Raw genomic sequence first — 15,962 nt, 5'->3', positions numbered from 1 at the left:
AAAGTGGGCACTCTTTCATGCTTGTCATGTGATTTGTTCCTTGTCATGCACCCAAACACAATGTATGAGCTATACATGTGACAACAATGCACACCCAAAAAAAAAAAAAAAAAAATCACCTTATAAGTCTGCAAGGCCCCAGTAAAGTTCAATAATTATTCTCTAAAAGGGATTTAGTAACAATTATAAATTATATGTGGTGATTTATAAGACTATCATGTGAATTATTTAAACAAGTCACATGACTTATTAAAAAAATTATATAACTAAAACTACATATGGATGGTTTTTTCAATCATCATATAATGGGTTGTAGAAAAATAGATACAAACCAATTTGTAGTTAAACTTGTTCCCATCACAGTAGTACAACTACAAACCCTCTCGCCTTGTGAAGTTTCTTTGAATAAACCCATATTAATTGTTCAATTTTCTCTCATGTACACAAATTCAAAATTGCTAAGGACGTGTCACCATCCTAAAACAGACTCCAACTACGGGTGCATGGGAATTTCTTCAGCCAGAAAGATTGAATGATTTGTAATTGAAAGTTTGAATAATTTGTAATTGGCCAAATTCCAAAGGGAAATAGAAGAAAATTGTTAGGTTCTAAAGACTTAGGATTTTATGTATTTAGAACTCTAATGTGTATTGTTGGCAAACCATGATCAAAACAAGATGTTTAGTCGTGTTTAGACTTGCTCAAAGTTGATTCATTTATGTAAAGTTGGAACAAGCTGATGCAGAAATCATTTATGCTTCTCGGCTTGGTTCGATCAATCGAAGCTTAGGCTCGATTAATCGAAAATCGGGTCAGACGCGTTTTCTACAAAATTCCAACTCAGCCCTAGTTTGTTTTAAAACATTTAGGATTTTCTAATTTGCCCTAGGTATATAAGGCAAACCCTAGCCACGTTTTAGTGTTGCTCATATTGCTGTTTGTGTAAATCTCTTGTGAGATCTGTGGGGAGCTTTCCTTTACACAAGCTTAGGATTATCAAAAAGGAGATTTCTTCAAGAGCTTGATGATCATTCAGTTGCTGCCATAAGAACTTAAAGAAACACAAGCGGGTGTGCTTGTACTTGCTGGAGAATCCAAGAAAGAAGGAGTCTGTGGTTTCGGAGCTTACACGTGGTCGGGTCAGTAAGTTTCTACTGGTGGGTAGCAATAGGATGTTAGTGGTCTAAGTCCTATTGAATAATTTCGATTATTTCATAGTGAATTCAGGTTTATCTTGAGGATAGCTAGGTTAAATCCTCCCCAGGTTTTTACTGGTTTGGTTTCCTGGGTGATCATATCATTGTCTTATTTATCTTTCCGCTGCTTTGCATGATATGATTGTTTGATTGTGATAACCTAGATTTGGAATTTGGACTAAGTAACAACTTGCCTAATTATCTAGGTTAATCCAATTGTGTTTTTAAGGGGTCTAAAAACTATAAAAAATGATCAAGAAAGATCATTCCAATTGAATGATCTTTTGCCAAGAAGATCACCATTAACATCTTATTTGACTCCTGTTACAGTATACTTAATATTTTAGTGTTAGAAAACAGGAAAAGGTAACGTATTCATTATATTTTGTTTATCTAGTTTAATTTTTTTTTAATGAATAAGCCATTTTCTTCAAAGTCTAAACTCCACTCATGAATTAAAAGATTCTTAATAGTTAGACAGATACCACATACTACAATCTATTTTCTTATGTAATTATCCCGAAATTTTATTACTTATATGCAAATTTTTATGCTGGAGAACAAATTATTACCCAAAGAATTTAAAGTCCTCTTTTTTGGTAGCTATAAATATATATATATATATATATATATAAAAAGTAACAATAATGTTTTTTCTACTTTTATTAAAACTTTAGTTCCTTATTTTCATTTTTCTTCTCCTACATTCGTTTTCCTTTGATCAGTTTTAAACTTTAAAAGATATTGATAAAATAGAAAAGATTGTCTCGATCTATATTATTTTTTGGAATGAATTTTGACATAAAAATAATTAATAGTGTATTAATTATAATTATGATATAAAATAAATATAACAAGAAGAAATACAATAAAAAATTCATCAAAAAGGAAAATTTAACCCAATAAAAAATCAATATATAAAGGGAAGGGGGGGGGGGGATGATTTCTTTGGCGAGCTAGGGGCACTTATCCCGCTCCCGCCCCGCTCTGCCTTCGCCCTTGACTCCCATACTGGGGAAGTTCAAATCTCTCTCCCCCATATGTTAAGCACTTTGTATATGAGAGATGTCAATTAAACTATAAAAAAATCTAGGGAGGGGGAGGGGGAAGAAAGAAGAAGCATAAGGAAAAGAGGTGACACAATGAAAGAAGCTAAAAAAAATACCATTTGTTTTAACCTATATAATATGCTACCATATTGATAATTTTGGCTAACATTTTAATTAAATAGTTTGTCTATCAAATTTTTTTTAGAAGAATTGATAGTCACAAGAAACATAAAAAAAATTATAATAACATCTATAATCTAAATGAGTTATTATTAACTATTAAAATAGATCTAAAAAATACAACTTAAAATAGAAATAAAAGTAACATATCTTCAAGTAAGTTATATAATATAATATCATCCAAGAGTCTTGCAATTCAACTTGTTAGCACTTCTTGATATTTCTAAATATTAAATATTATAAAATATTTAAAGAGAGCCCAAAAAAAAAAAAATCCTTTTTAAATTTTTATAAAAAAATAATAGGATGAGCTTCGCTCCTAACAGAAAATATTTTGGCTAACATTTTTTTTCTATTTCCAATGACCATTTTTTTGTTTCCAATAAAAAAAAAAAAAACTTGTGGTAAGTTGAAAACAACAAAAAATAGATAATAGTTATCGTTTTTAATTTATAAAGAAAAATGAAAATAGCCAAATGGCTCCTTTTAGTTTTGTGTTTTTTTACGCTTATGAAAACATGGAGAAAACAATGTCCTTTTATCACTCTAATGAATCAATGCTCTAATTCGAACCGTGCAACTAAGCATAGTTTGATTTTTTATCTACAATATTTTTTTTTTCTTTCCCATGTTTTTTTTTTTAAATTTATTTAAATTTCTTCATGCACAAATCCAACTATATATTTCTCTATTCTATGTTGTGCCTCTAGGTACAATAAGACCCATTTCCTTTCTCTCTCTCTCTCTCCCCCCCCCCCCCCCCCCCCCTTTCTTAATTTCAGATTTCTTCTTCTTCTACGTCTTTCTTTGTGGTTGATTTATTTTCTTTAGTATGGTATTTGGTCTTCTTCAAGCCAAGACCTATTCTTCTCCCTCTCGCTTCTTAATTTCATATTTCTATTTTTTTATTAGGAGATCTACATGGTTTTTCACAGTTTTTGGCCAGCCCATCAGTCAAAGGTACCTAATAAATGAAAATTTTTTTTTGGACATTGTTGGCTGAAACTTGAAATTCTCAAATAAAAAAAATAAAAAAAAACTTTGCGCAGATCTCTCACATCGAAACACCACATTTTCCCAGATAAAAGATTGAACAAAAAATGTTAAAAAAGAAATTATGAAAAAATTAAATTCCATAAAATTAGAATTACATAAAGGAAAAGGAAGATAAAGAATATTAATGCTATATTGGTATATATGTGATGCCTTTTCATCTTTGTTTAGTTAATGTTCTTATAATTACTCTTATATATGAGTCATATGCATCTTGTACGTTATCTTGCACTGATGGGTGTCAATATTCAATAAAGCAACAAAGAACTTTGAAGACTTGTTTCAATAAATTCTTTGAAATTTCTCTGAATTCATATTCCAGCAAAACCAGAATGGATACTATAAGGCTCTAACTTCATGCAATTTGTACAGGGATGGACCTAGGATTTTAAGTAAGTGTGGGCGGAGTGTAAAGAAAAAAAAAAAAATCCAAATAGGCATCCATATAGTATTAAAAAATTATAAATACTCAAAATCATTGTTTCTAAATACATTAAGATGCAATCATTTACCGACAAAGACAAACAAAAACAAAATAATGTATTTTTTTAATATTAGACTGGCTAGAATTTTTTTATTTTTTATTTTTATTTTTGTTGTTGTTGAAGTTAGAGCATTCAATTGGTGGTAAAATTTTTAGCTTTTAGCACTTCAAAAAATTACTTTATCTATTTTACCACCTCACTTTACAATACACCCAATATCAAATGTTAAAAAAAAAAAAAAAATTTCATTTAAAATAATATAAACAACATTAAAATAATAAAGGAAGCGAAGGAATTTGATTTTTTTTTTTAAATTAAAGGAAGGGATATAATCTTAATAAAATAAGTATTTTATTTTTAATAACTTGCTACAGTCAACTGGTATTTATACTAGTTTACTGTAGTTATAAAAAAATTTAATAACACATGATTTTTTGGTTCTTTGGTGGTAAAATAATTTTTTTTAGGCTAAAATATCAAATGTTAAAAAAAAAAAACTTTATTTAAAATAATATAAACAACATTAAAATAATAAAAGAAGCGAAGGAATTTGATTTTTTTTTTTTAATTAAAGGAAGAGATATAATCTTAATAAAATAAGTATTTTATTTTTAACAACTTGCTACAGTTAACTGGTATTTATACTAGTTTACTGTAGTTATAAAAAATTTAATAACACATGATTTTTTGGTTCTTTGGTGGTAAAATAATTTTTTTGGGGCTAAAATACAACCATCATTGTGAATATTTTTATTGTTTCTGTTAAATTTTTTGGTTGGATATTTGCTATTTGGGTGAGCTTAGAGCATAGTTAGGCTTATTGTGGAGAAAGGAGGCCTAAGATTTTAGAAGGGGCGTAACTACAAAAATGAAAAATATTATAATTAAAAAAATATATTTTTGGACCTGGGGGCGGGGTCCTCTTGGGCCCCCTGGGTCCATCCCTGATTTCGTATAAATCTTATCTCACATGCTCGCATTGCTCAAAGCCCATATCTATCGATATGTACCATGAACGCACAAACTTGCATGTGTTATTACCCAGCTAGAATTCTATCCCGGATAGGGCTTCCATGCCTAAATCTCATTTCTCTCCATCCACCCCTTCTATCATTACATTGGCTATACACTTGATATACATGAGGAAAATCAAAAGCAAAAGTCTAAATCCTAGCACAAGATACAACTAAAACGTTTTCTTTTCTGCAAAAAATAAGAAAATAATTATCAACCCTATGAAAATTCTAACACTTAAAGAATAGATTGAATTGTTTACATTCTTATATTTATGGGAACAGGGACGAAACTACATACAGACAGGGGGGGGGGGGCGCTGTGGCCCCCCCAAATTTTTTTAAAATATTAAATAGTAGCTAGGTATATATGATTTTAGAAAATAAGCCCAAGAAAAATTATATTTTCCACCCTCAAGAAAATTATATTTGCCCCCCTTGACTTCGAATCCTAGTTCCATCCCTGTATGGGAAGAGAGATAATTATCGACTATAGTAGTCTTTTTTTGGGGGGGGGGGGGGGGGGAGAAAGTCTATAGTAGTCTAATTCTAATCTAAAATGAAATAATTAACTCTCATATATACTCCAACCATGCATTTTCTTTGATATTTCTCTTGTCCATTTCCACCAAAAAATATAAGATTCCCAAAGTCTTTAAAACATACCATGTGGAGGAATTTAAGTATACCCTCTCCCAACTGTGTTTATATATATATATAGAATATAAATTATATTCTATATTTAAACCCCCAATTAAAAACTTGGAATATCATATTTTTTTTAAACAATAGAATATATATATATATTTTTTTGAGAAACATAGAATAAATAATTATATACACAAAGTTGTGAACACAATCATAAAAAAATATCTATTAATTTCCATAATTATATATTAAATAGTTCCATTTAAAACTGCAATCATAATAGAGAAATACTATGTCCACAACATTTTTCATAACAAATCATAAGTGGTAGGTTGTTACAGGTTGTTATTGGTAGGGGGGAAAAAGTAATTTTAGTGGTAGGTTCAAATTAGAACCAATGATAACTAACAACTTATGATTTGTTGTGAAAGTATTATGAAAATGTTATGGACATAAATCTTCGCATCATAATACTACCTATTGATAATTACCATAATTATCAAATTTATATTTAATATATTAATACACATACATAACCAAAATAAAATTTTTATTAATAACTATAATAATTTTCAAATTTCCTTATATTTCTTGAAACTTTTAGTAATTAATTTTAAATTGGAATATTATTTTAAAAATTTTGCATAAATTACACCAATCTCCATTGAGTTTTATCAAAATGATACTTTCGCTTCAAATGCAAGGTTTTCAGATCCGGACTGTTCATTGAACCGTAAAAGGGAGAGGTTCAAGATTTTTAAGGTCGAACCGAAGTTGAACCAGGGTCGAACCGTGATGATGTCATAATTAATTTAATAATTATTTAATATAAATAAATATAATAATTAGTATAAATAGAAAAATTAAATTAAATGACCCAATTAAATATAGAAATCTATCTTTCAAATATATTTTTTTATATCATAACTTTCATAGGACAAAGAAGAAATATCATATCCTAAACCTACATTGTTTCTCAAAAAAAAAAAAAAAATCCTAAGCATATATAGATATAGTATTTCTTTATTTATTTATATGTTGATAAGATAAACTCGTGATAGTAATATTATAATAATATAGGAATTAGAAAGGCACTTAGTAATTTTAAATTAAAATAATTATTTAACAATTATTATATACTTAATTGTATCCGTTGACTCACTATTTTTCTCTACCATTCAAACTTTGCTACATTATAATTGTGATAAAAAAGTTGTGAAATATTTTATAACATTATATTTTTTCATTTTAAAAAAATTATAAATATTAACAAAAGTACTTAAATTATTTTATTTGTTACTTTATCATTCCATCAACAGTCACATTACAGTCTCCAAGTTGCAAATCTATTGGCTGGAACATTTTGCCAATTTCAAAAATCAGAAGTTTTCTTGTTCCAATGCCAAGTCACGTGTAGCTGGAGGGGCTCTGGATTCTTCCAAGTCATGTGTAGGAGAAGGGATCTAGATTCTTCCAAGGCAAGTCACGTGAACCAATGCTATTGGGAACATAAAAAAGAAAAAAAGAATTCAAAACAAACCCAAACTGAGAGAAGGTGAGAAACCAAAGCAGTCACCATAGAAAGAAGAAAGAGAAGAAGGAGAAAAAGAAGAAAGAAGACAAAGATGAAAGCTGTGACTGGCGATCTGTGTTTGGTTGCTAACTTGCTGTTTCAACTTCGCACAGCCCCTACTTTGTCATCTTCTTCTTCTCAGTTTGTTTTTTTTTTTTTTTTTTTTTTCCCTCACAAATCTTTTGGTTCCAGATCTGAAAAAAGTCCAATGCATGCTGGCCAAGTGGTTTGATCATGGTTCTAGAATTTAAAGCTTGTTTATCTGTGTTTTTTTTTTATTTTATTATTTTAAAGGTTTAGATTCAAAGGGAAGTAGGGAACCGTGAGAAGCGGTTTGATCACGGTTCTCGGAACCGTGAGAAGCGGTCTGATCACGGTTCTTAGAACCGTGAGGTCCGACCGCGGTTTGCACGGGTTCCTGCTTTTTTGCCATAGAACGGTTTTTGATGCTAAAAGAACCGTAAAAGTGAACGGTTTGAGGTTTTTCCGGTCGAACCGTACAGTCTGGTCCGGGTTTAAAAACCATGTTCAAATGTTTGTATAAATAACACTCTCCCATTGATTTCTCTAATTAAGATAGAATAAGTCTATTGTTTTCCAAACTTTCTTAGCGTGATATTATGTTTTAATAAAAAAAAAAAAGTTCTATACAAATTATGGATGAAATGACACTCTTATTGCTTGAATTTGTACAAATAACACTTAAAGTATACTATGTTAATAAATTTAATTTAATATGTAATCATATTGTAACTATTTTAGTAACAACAACTAAATGACCGATAATTACACAATTTTACAATTCTTACTTATTGAACTAGAGGTCTAATAGTTTCACATTTGAATTTTTTTTTTTTTTTTTTGGGTGTTTAGGTAGATTTTAGTCACGTCTTATATGAAACTCTATTCCTTTTAGTTAATAGTAACTCATGGAAGGCTGAATTGAAACAATAAAAAAAAAAGTTTATCGTTTTAATTAAAGTTTTTAAAGAGGTAATTACAATAAATCCATTTGTAGTTTGGCCAAAAATTATTTTGCATACTCGTGGTTAAAAAAATGTCATTTTATTCACTTGAAGTTCGTTCCATTTGTCTCCCATAACCTACTTCAGTTTAAAATGAGGACAAATGTGTATTTTTGATTTACTTTTATGTCTCCTCCTAAAACAAAACAAAACACACAAAAACAAGGTAAGCAAGATCAAAAAATGCTATTTGGTAAAAAAAAGTTAATGAAATGTTTTGGCATTTCAAACTTCATAACGGCACAGGAACCCAGCTCCTCTCTTCCATATTTAACCGCCGAATCCATTTATTCTTTTTCTTTCTCTCTCTGATTTCTCTTTCTATGACCGAATCCCTTCTTTGTTTGGTTTTATGACTTTTTCTTTTGGTTGGGCTCAGCCGCGAACAAACAGTATTTTTTTCCCAATTAGTGTGCTGCCATTTTGTGTTGGGATATGGGTTTTTTTTTTTTTTTTTTTTTTTTTTTTTTTTTTTACTGAAGATGATAGAAGTACATTAATATAGGAAAAAGATTACATGTCATTACCGTTGGCTAAGAAACAACTAGCAATCCCACAAAACTCAGCAAAGGAAAAGAACAAAACTAGAGAAAAAGTATAGTGAAAACTGAGGAATAAAGTGCGTTTCTATTTGAGAAATTTTGATGAGGATATTTATATTATATTGGAGAGATTGGGCTTTGTGAATTTTCTTTGATTATTATATAAGTTTGATGGGTTAACTGAGTTTTGAAGTGGGCAATAACGAAAATTAATAGATTGCATTGTTTTGAGGAGACTGAGCTTTGTAAACAAATAGGTTTTGGTAATTTTTTTCTTTTTGGAGAAGTTTTGAATGTTATTCATTTCTTTGTTGGAACTTTTTCCCTTTCAAAAATCATCTAGATTTTGGCTTTCCAGGGACAAGGAGACTTCACCGGTTTATTTCCCAGTAATTCTTTTGTGGTGTTATTTATATTAAGTCTCGAAGAGGTTTCAAAAAAAAAAAAAAAAAAAGTCTCGAAGAAATTTGTGTTTTGTGTATGAAGGGCAGTGATTTTGATTATGGGGTTTTTGCTAAATTTGTGTTCAAATTGTTAAAGCAATGATTTTGATTATGGGGTTTTTGCTAAATTTGTGTTCAAATTGTTAAAGCAAAGATTTGGGGAAGATTTGGGGTTTTGATAGTGGGTTTTGCTTTGGGTTAAATCATTTTTTTTTTCTGGTTCCACTAACCTGAAGAAATCGACAACCAAGACCAAACTGGGTTTTGAGCGAAGAAAGAGAGAGGGAGAGATCTAGGTCTAAGAAAGAGCAGAGAGATTTTTTTTTTTTTTTTTAAAGGTTATATTTGTAATTTTCGTGTTCTTGAAGTTCTTTAGCAAGTTTCTACCATTATTACCAATTAGCATTTTTTTAAAATCTATTTTTTGTATGTTTTGTTTTGTTTTAGGAGAGAAGAGACATAAAAGTAGATCAAAAATACATATTTGCCATCATTTTTAACAGAAGTGGGTTATGGGAGATAAATAGAGTAAGTTTCAGATAGGTAAAGTGACATTTTTAAACTAAGGGTATGCAAAGTGATTTCAAACCAAATCACAAGTGAGTTTATTGCAATTATCCCGTTTTTAAAATATAGAAATGTTTTATGGGATATACCGATATAGGATTTAATTTGAAACCACTCCAAACAATCTAAAAAGGTATGTATAATGTCCTTTGCTTTTTCATTATATTTTATAACTGGTACATTCCGACAGTAACTTACATTATTTTATATTTTGTTTATAAAATTTAGGCGGAAATGCTATTTTCATCTCTATATATTCACCCCATTTTCACTTTGGTCCCTAGTTTTTTATTTTATTGTTTTTAGTCCCTAAAATGAAAAACATGTTCTAGTTTAGCCCCTACTATCATCTTATTAACGGAAATTGTCTATGTGGCAGACGGAGTGCACAGTTGGCATACTAAAAGTTGACATGGTCATTAAAACAATAATAAAAAATTTTATTTTACATTAAAAAAATGCCACGTTAGTATTTAAATTAAAAAAAAATTAATTTATCAATTTTAACTAAATAAAAAAAATTTAAAATAGAATTAAAAACCAAAAGTCACAAGAATTGAGATCTAAGTGTACCTTGAACAAGAACAACAAAAACACTAACCCAGATTTAAGAATACAAAATCAAAAATCAAAAATCACAAACCCTAAAAATAAGAATAGAAAATTAAACTTCAAATCCATATCAGATTAAACATGAACAAGAAATTCAATTCAAACCCAAAAAAATCACAAACCTAGAAATAAGAACAGAAAATTAAACTTCAGACCCAAAAAAATAAATTCAAACCTAGATTCAAACAACTAAATTCAAACCCATATTTCAAACCCCCCACACCACCAAAACATTAAACATAAAAATCAAACCCAAGTTTTTGGCCCCCAAACACTAAATTCAAATCCAGATTTTCGGCCCCTAAACACAAAACTCAAAACCCAAATTAAACATGAACACATTAAACATTTGAACAAGAACACAAACACAACAAATTTAAAACCCAAAAAATTAAATTCAAACCTAGATTCAAAAAATGAAATTCAAACCCAGATTCGAACCCATATATATTTCAAACCCCCACACCACCAAAACATCAAACACAAAAATCAAGACCAGGTTTTTAGCCCCCAAACACTAAATTCAAACCTAGATTTTTGGCCCCTAAACACAAAACTCAAAACCCAAATTTTCTTATACTTTCTGAGAAACCAAACACAAACCTCAGATCCAAACCTTAGAGCCGAAACTAGACCACCTCCAACCTTAGATTTGAAACTATCAAACCCAAACAAAATCAATCTCACTTGACAACAAAACCACCTCCTCTCTTAGCAGCTGCTTTCTTCGTGCTCTTGTTTGCTTGGGATGTGGGTTTGAGAGGACGAGGTAGAGAAGGTGATTGACTTTCGGCCATGGCTAGGATCGGCTCAATGAAAGTGAGAGAGGAAAAGAAGATGGTTGGGATCGAGCTATGTGAGAGAGGAAAAGAGAGACTGAGAAAGGAATGAGATTTTGTGGGTTTAATGAAAAGGAGAGGATGAAAAGGAGACTGAAAAGGAAAATGTTTTTTTGTATTTAAATATGGGTTTATGTTCTTAGTGTTTTTGTTCAAGATAAACTTAGATCTTAATTTATGTAATTTTTGGCTTTTAATTCTGTGTTTTTTTATTTTATTTTATTTTATAGTTAAAATTGATAAATTAATTAATTTTTTTTTTTAAAATTTAGATGCTGACGTAGCATTTTGCAAAATAAAATTTATTATTTTTATTTTAATGGCCACATCAGCTTTTAGTTTGCAAACAGTACACTCTGTCTGTCATGTAGACAATTTTCGTTAGTGAAATGACTGTAGGAACTAAAATAGAACGCGTTTTTTATTTTAGGGACTAAAAGCGATAAAATAAAAAAACTGGAACTAAAGTGGAAATGAGGTGAAAATATAGGGATGAAAATAGTATTTCCGCCTAAAATTTACACCACATCAATTTAAAACCAAATAATTAAAATAAGCAACTCTAATCAATTAAGATATTAAACACAAAGTAAAATGATAAAAAGAGAATTAAGATATATTAGAGGAGACGCCACTTGAGCTACATGGCTGTTGGTGACAGTTTTTTTAATTCCATTATTATTGTAACAACATTAGCCAACACTAATCTATAAATGTCGACTGGCCTGATCATTCATTCTCTAAACCATTCAGCCTTTAACTCCCACTTAGAGTTATCAAAGCTGTGAAAGACACCTTCCTTTCTAATCGACCAAAATATTGTTTCATGGCCTGCATCACTGCGGGGCTCAAAGGCATACCAGTCTGCAATCAAATTGCCCCATACCGCAAAGCTGTAAGTTATTTCATTTTTTGTGATATTCCACTTGTAATCTTGATTGGTTTTGAGCACAATCACTACTTCACCAATAACATGAACCTCGGTCGGTTCAGAGTCTTTAGGCAAGGCACTGGAAATCTGAATCTCAGGCAGCTTGCTGTCTTGTTCAGCAATTGCTGCAATACTAATCAAGCAAAAACACAATGCAAAGAAGTGGGAGATGGCAAAGAGGCTCATTTTAGTCATTTTTGCAAGTAGATGGTGTTGATATTTTTTTTTGGAATCCTTGCCTTTATAAGTCAAGAATCAAATGTATAGAGACATGTTACAGGAACATAACTTTGAAAAAAAATGTAAATAAGGTATTATAATGTACTTATGGTAACCGTAGTATTAGAGAACAAAATCTTAGCTATCTTTCCAATAAAGTGGTTGAAAATACTTATCTTTGTGCCTATCTATATAATAATAATAATAACAACAAATTTTAGTTACAAAATTAGTTGCTACAACCTTACTCAATATTTTTTTATTGGAGGTGAATTTTTACAAATCTACCATTAGATTACATTTTCTTTTTATATCCTCCATGCTTGCAAAAATTTCTAGAAAATTAAATATTAATAGTTATGTCATCAATAACTTGTTTAAATTGCAAATTTTTGTAATTTAAAATTGTACATAATATATAATCTTATAGATTATAGTATAAATAATATCTGATTGACACAAAATTTGACACGTGTATTAAGAGTGTAAAGAGCATGTAATCTAGCTGTTAGATTTTTGAAATATGTTAGGTTACAACCAATGTTATAGCTAAATTTTGTTCTAATAATAGTTGTATCTCTATTGGAGGATGCACACAATGATGCCATGTGTCACTTTCTCCAAGCATAAAATGATGACGCATATGTTTTTCTTAATACCATGATTACAACTATTAATATATTTTTTTTAAATTGACCATTTATGTTTTTTTTTTTTTTTTGAGCAAACCATTTATGTTTTTTCCTTTCCTTATATTTCTCTCTCCTTCTTAATTAGAACTGTAGGGTCACGATTCGTGGCGGACCGTAACAGTGTCGGGTTCGCACGTAAAACGGCCCTAACAATATCATTTGTAGAGCGTGGGTTTGAAAGGCTAGGCCTTGATCGATAGGCGGTGGGTTTTTCAGGGGGTTCATACAAGGTTAAATGATCGTCACCCCTAGAGTACTTCTCATGGAGGTAGGCTGGGAGGCTCTCGTTTCTTGGCCATTTTTCCCAGCCTCTCCCTAAGGTTACTTTGTTTTCCTTTTATACTCGCCTGTATCCATTTATCCTTCATCCACGTGTAGGGTCAATCTTTCCAAGGTTGATACTTGTCCCATCAGTCTATCCCCCAAAGTCGTTGGGGGTGGTTGTAAAAGCCAAAGAATGCGGCCCTGTCGGGTTCAGAACATTAAATGATAATAACAGCAGCTTTCCCCGGATATTTTAGATTTTTTTCCCGAGTTTCAGTTTTATACCATTTTTACCCTTCTTTACGAGGGGGAACTTTGGGTCTGCCGAGGACTGAACTACCCTCGGCGGTACCCAAAGGCTATTTTGTTGAACTTGGGCCATAATCCTCCTCGGCTTGGCCCATAAATCATTTACGCCCTACATTAGCCCCTCAAAACCCGGCTGTCCAACCTCTGGGCTGGACAGGGGGGTTTTGGTGATGCCAAACTTCTTCCTGTGGCCTAATCTATTCGGCCTATTAAACATGCTGGCGGTTCCTCATATGCCCAAGAGATTCACCGGTCTACGAGATAGTTTTTAATTTCGCGCTTGAGGCGTTCTTATCGCTTGGGGTATCCAAAACGCGCTTTGAATAATCACTATTTACGAGACTACTTTAATTCGACGGTTTATTTTGATGGGGTGGAAAAGTGGAACCGGCGTGTTTGGGTTTGCTGATTCCTTTGGAGATCTGAACCTATTAAATGCCTCCCGCTCCGCCCTCTGTATAAGTAGGACAGGAGGAGGTGATTGTTTTTACCAAAAATCCCTTTTCATCCCCCTGCGACTCTGGAATACTTAGCCTCCCTTAGGATTCGGTTTACTCGCTGGTTTATACACTTAATCGTAAAATACTTTACCATAACAACAAGGGATGCAAAAGCCCCACCCCTCCCAAAAACGCCACGTTCCGATAAAGCTTATCATGGCTCGATCGGGACAAGGATGGCGAAGACTCAAAATCAACCTCATCCTTCTTTCAGTCAAAATCCGAAGCAGGGACTCGTCACGTCAAACTTTCGACGTGACTGAGTCGAGAACACCCAAGATCGTTACCATCCGGCTCCTCACGAGCGTACCTAATATGGCACCGGCGTGTTAGGAGTCAGGGCTGAGGCAGGGGCTAAGTGCTTCTGCTTCTCCCTCTTTTGCTCCTTGGTGCCCTCCCCCTCCCTCTTCTTATTGTCTTCCCAGCACCAGTTCCACCCTGGTGCTGTTTCTTTTCTATCTTTTGTTCCTCTCTTTGTCTCTTCATCTCTCTCTCCTCTTCTCCTCCTTCTTTACTCATGTCCTCCATTTTCTTTATTCATCCCCTTCATCTTCGTCATTGATTTCTTCCTTACTATTTCCTTCTTCTTCATTCATTTTCTTTTTTAAAGTGAGTCCCTCTCTTAGTATGAGCAGCAATGAGGCAGAGATTGGAGAAACTTTGAAGACGAGTTTAAAAGACGCTTGACAGTTTACTTTTCTGTACTACAAATGTAATGGTTGCTTAGGCAGTTTACATTTTGTATAGGCTCGTTTGAGCCCCTTTTTGTATGTTGTAATAATTTTTTATATTAATAAAAATTGTTGTCTACCTTATTTCGCAGGTTATGTCTCTATGTTTTCATAAATTTGCAAGCGCTGCTCGGCACAATAATATAGCATCTAAATCAATGACGACTAAGACCAAAATATTTGATAATAAAATGATGTCGCCATAGCTTTAATAGAAGTGCTTGGCACAATAAGGCCGACCCGTAAAAAATAGTACTTACCCGGAACTAGCCGAGGAGAGAACCGAAGGCTTGATGCCGTGTGAGAAATAACCGTCCGAGGACATATCCCCTGCCAAATGAATAGCCCTCTTATACGACTAAATGCTGGGGCGTCCCACCACCTTCCTTACCCCCTTATTGGCCTTAACCTTCTATGGTGTTTAAGCCGTAGACGAAGTGACTTGACGTTTTTATCAAGTAGCCCATCTTACGAAATTCAAACCTTTACTTACCCAAGTATTTGGTTTCCCCATAGGCTTGAGTCCGAGGACCATGCAAGACATAGGTTCTGTCCGACACTTGTAATTTTCATCTTTTGTACTTGGTTTCCCATAGGCTTGAGTCCGAGGACCTTTCAAGACCTAGGTTCTATCCCCGGGCCCTTGTGCTGAATCGGGCCTGGGCCGTGAGTTGACTGGGCCCAAAATTAGGGGGTATTTCCGTATTCTTAGGCCACGCGATATTTTCTGGGCGTCCCAGTATTCGAGATGCGCCTTCTCGAGACTCTTCTAACTTCAGGGTTGCAGACGACGTTGGAAATCGAGCCAGAGACATTTTGTCTGTAGCGTTCCTTGGGACGCTGCGTGAATTAAATGCTACTATCTTATCTTTTGATATAAATAGGAGAGAAAGTTACTTTCCCTACTCACAAACCCTTCAGCTTCCTCCTTTAGGAAATCATGTTTGAGGCGAGGGTTAGGGAAAAAGGACTTTCTCCACCGCGGAGGCGCCGTGTCCTCCCGAGACTCGAAGGAGTGATGCACGGGCCAAGAAAGCATAAACTTAAGAGAAATTTACACTTCTACGGAGGGGGGAGGGTGTCTCCCCCCC

Source organism: Quercus lobata, chromosome 4 (genome assembly GCF_001633185.2).
Source record: "Quercus lobata isolate SW786 chromosome 4, ValleyOak3.0 Primary Assembly, whole genome shotgun sequence".
Classification (NCBI taxonomy): domain Eukaryota; kingdom Viridiplantae; phylum Streptophyta; class Magnoliopsida; order Fagales; family Fagaceae; genus Quercus; species Quercus lobata.
The sequence above is the reverse complement of the archived record's forward strand: the minus strand, read 5'-3'. Positions refer to the sequence as shown.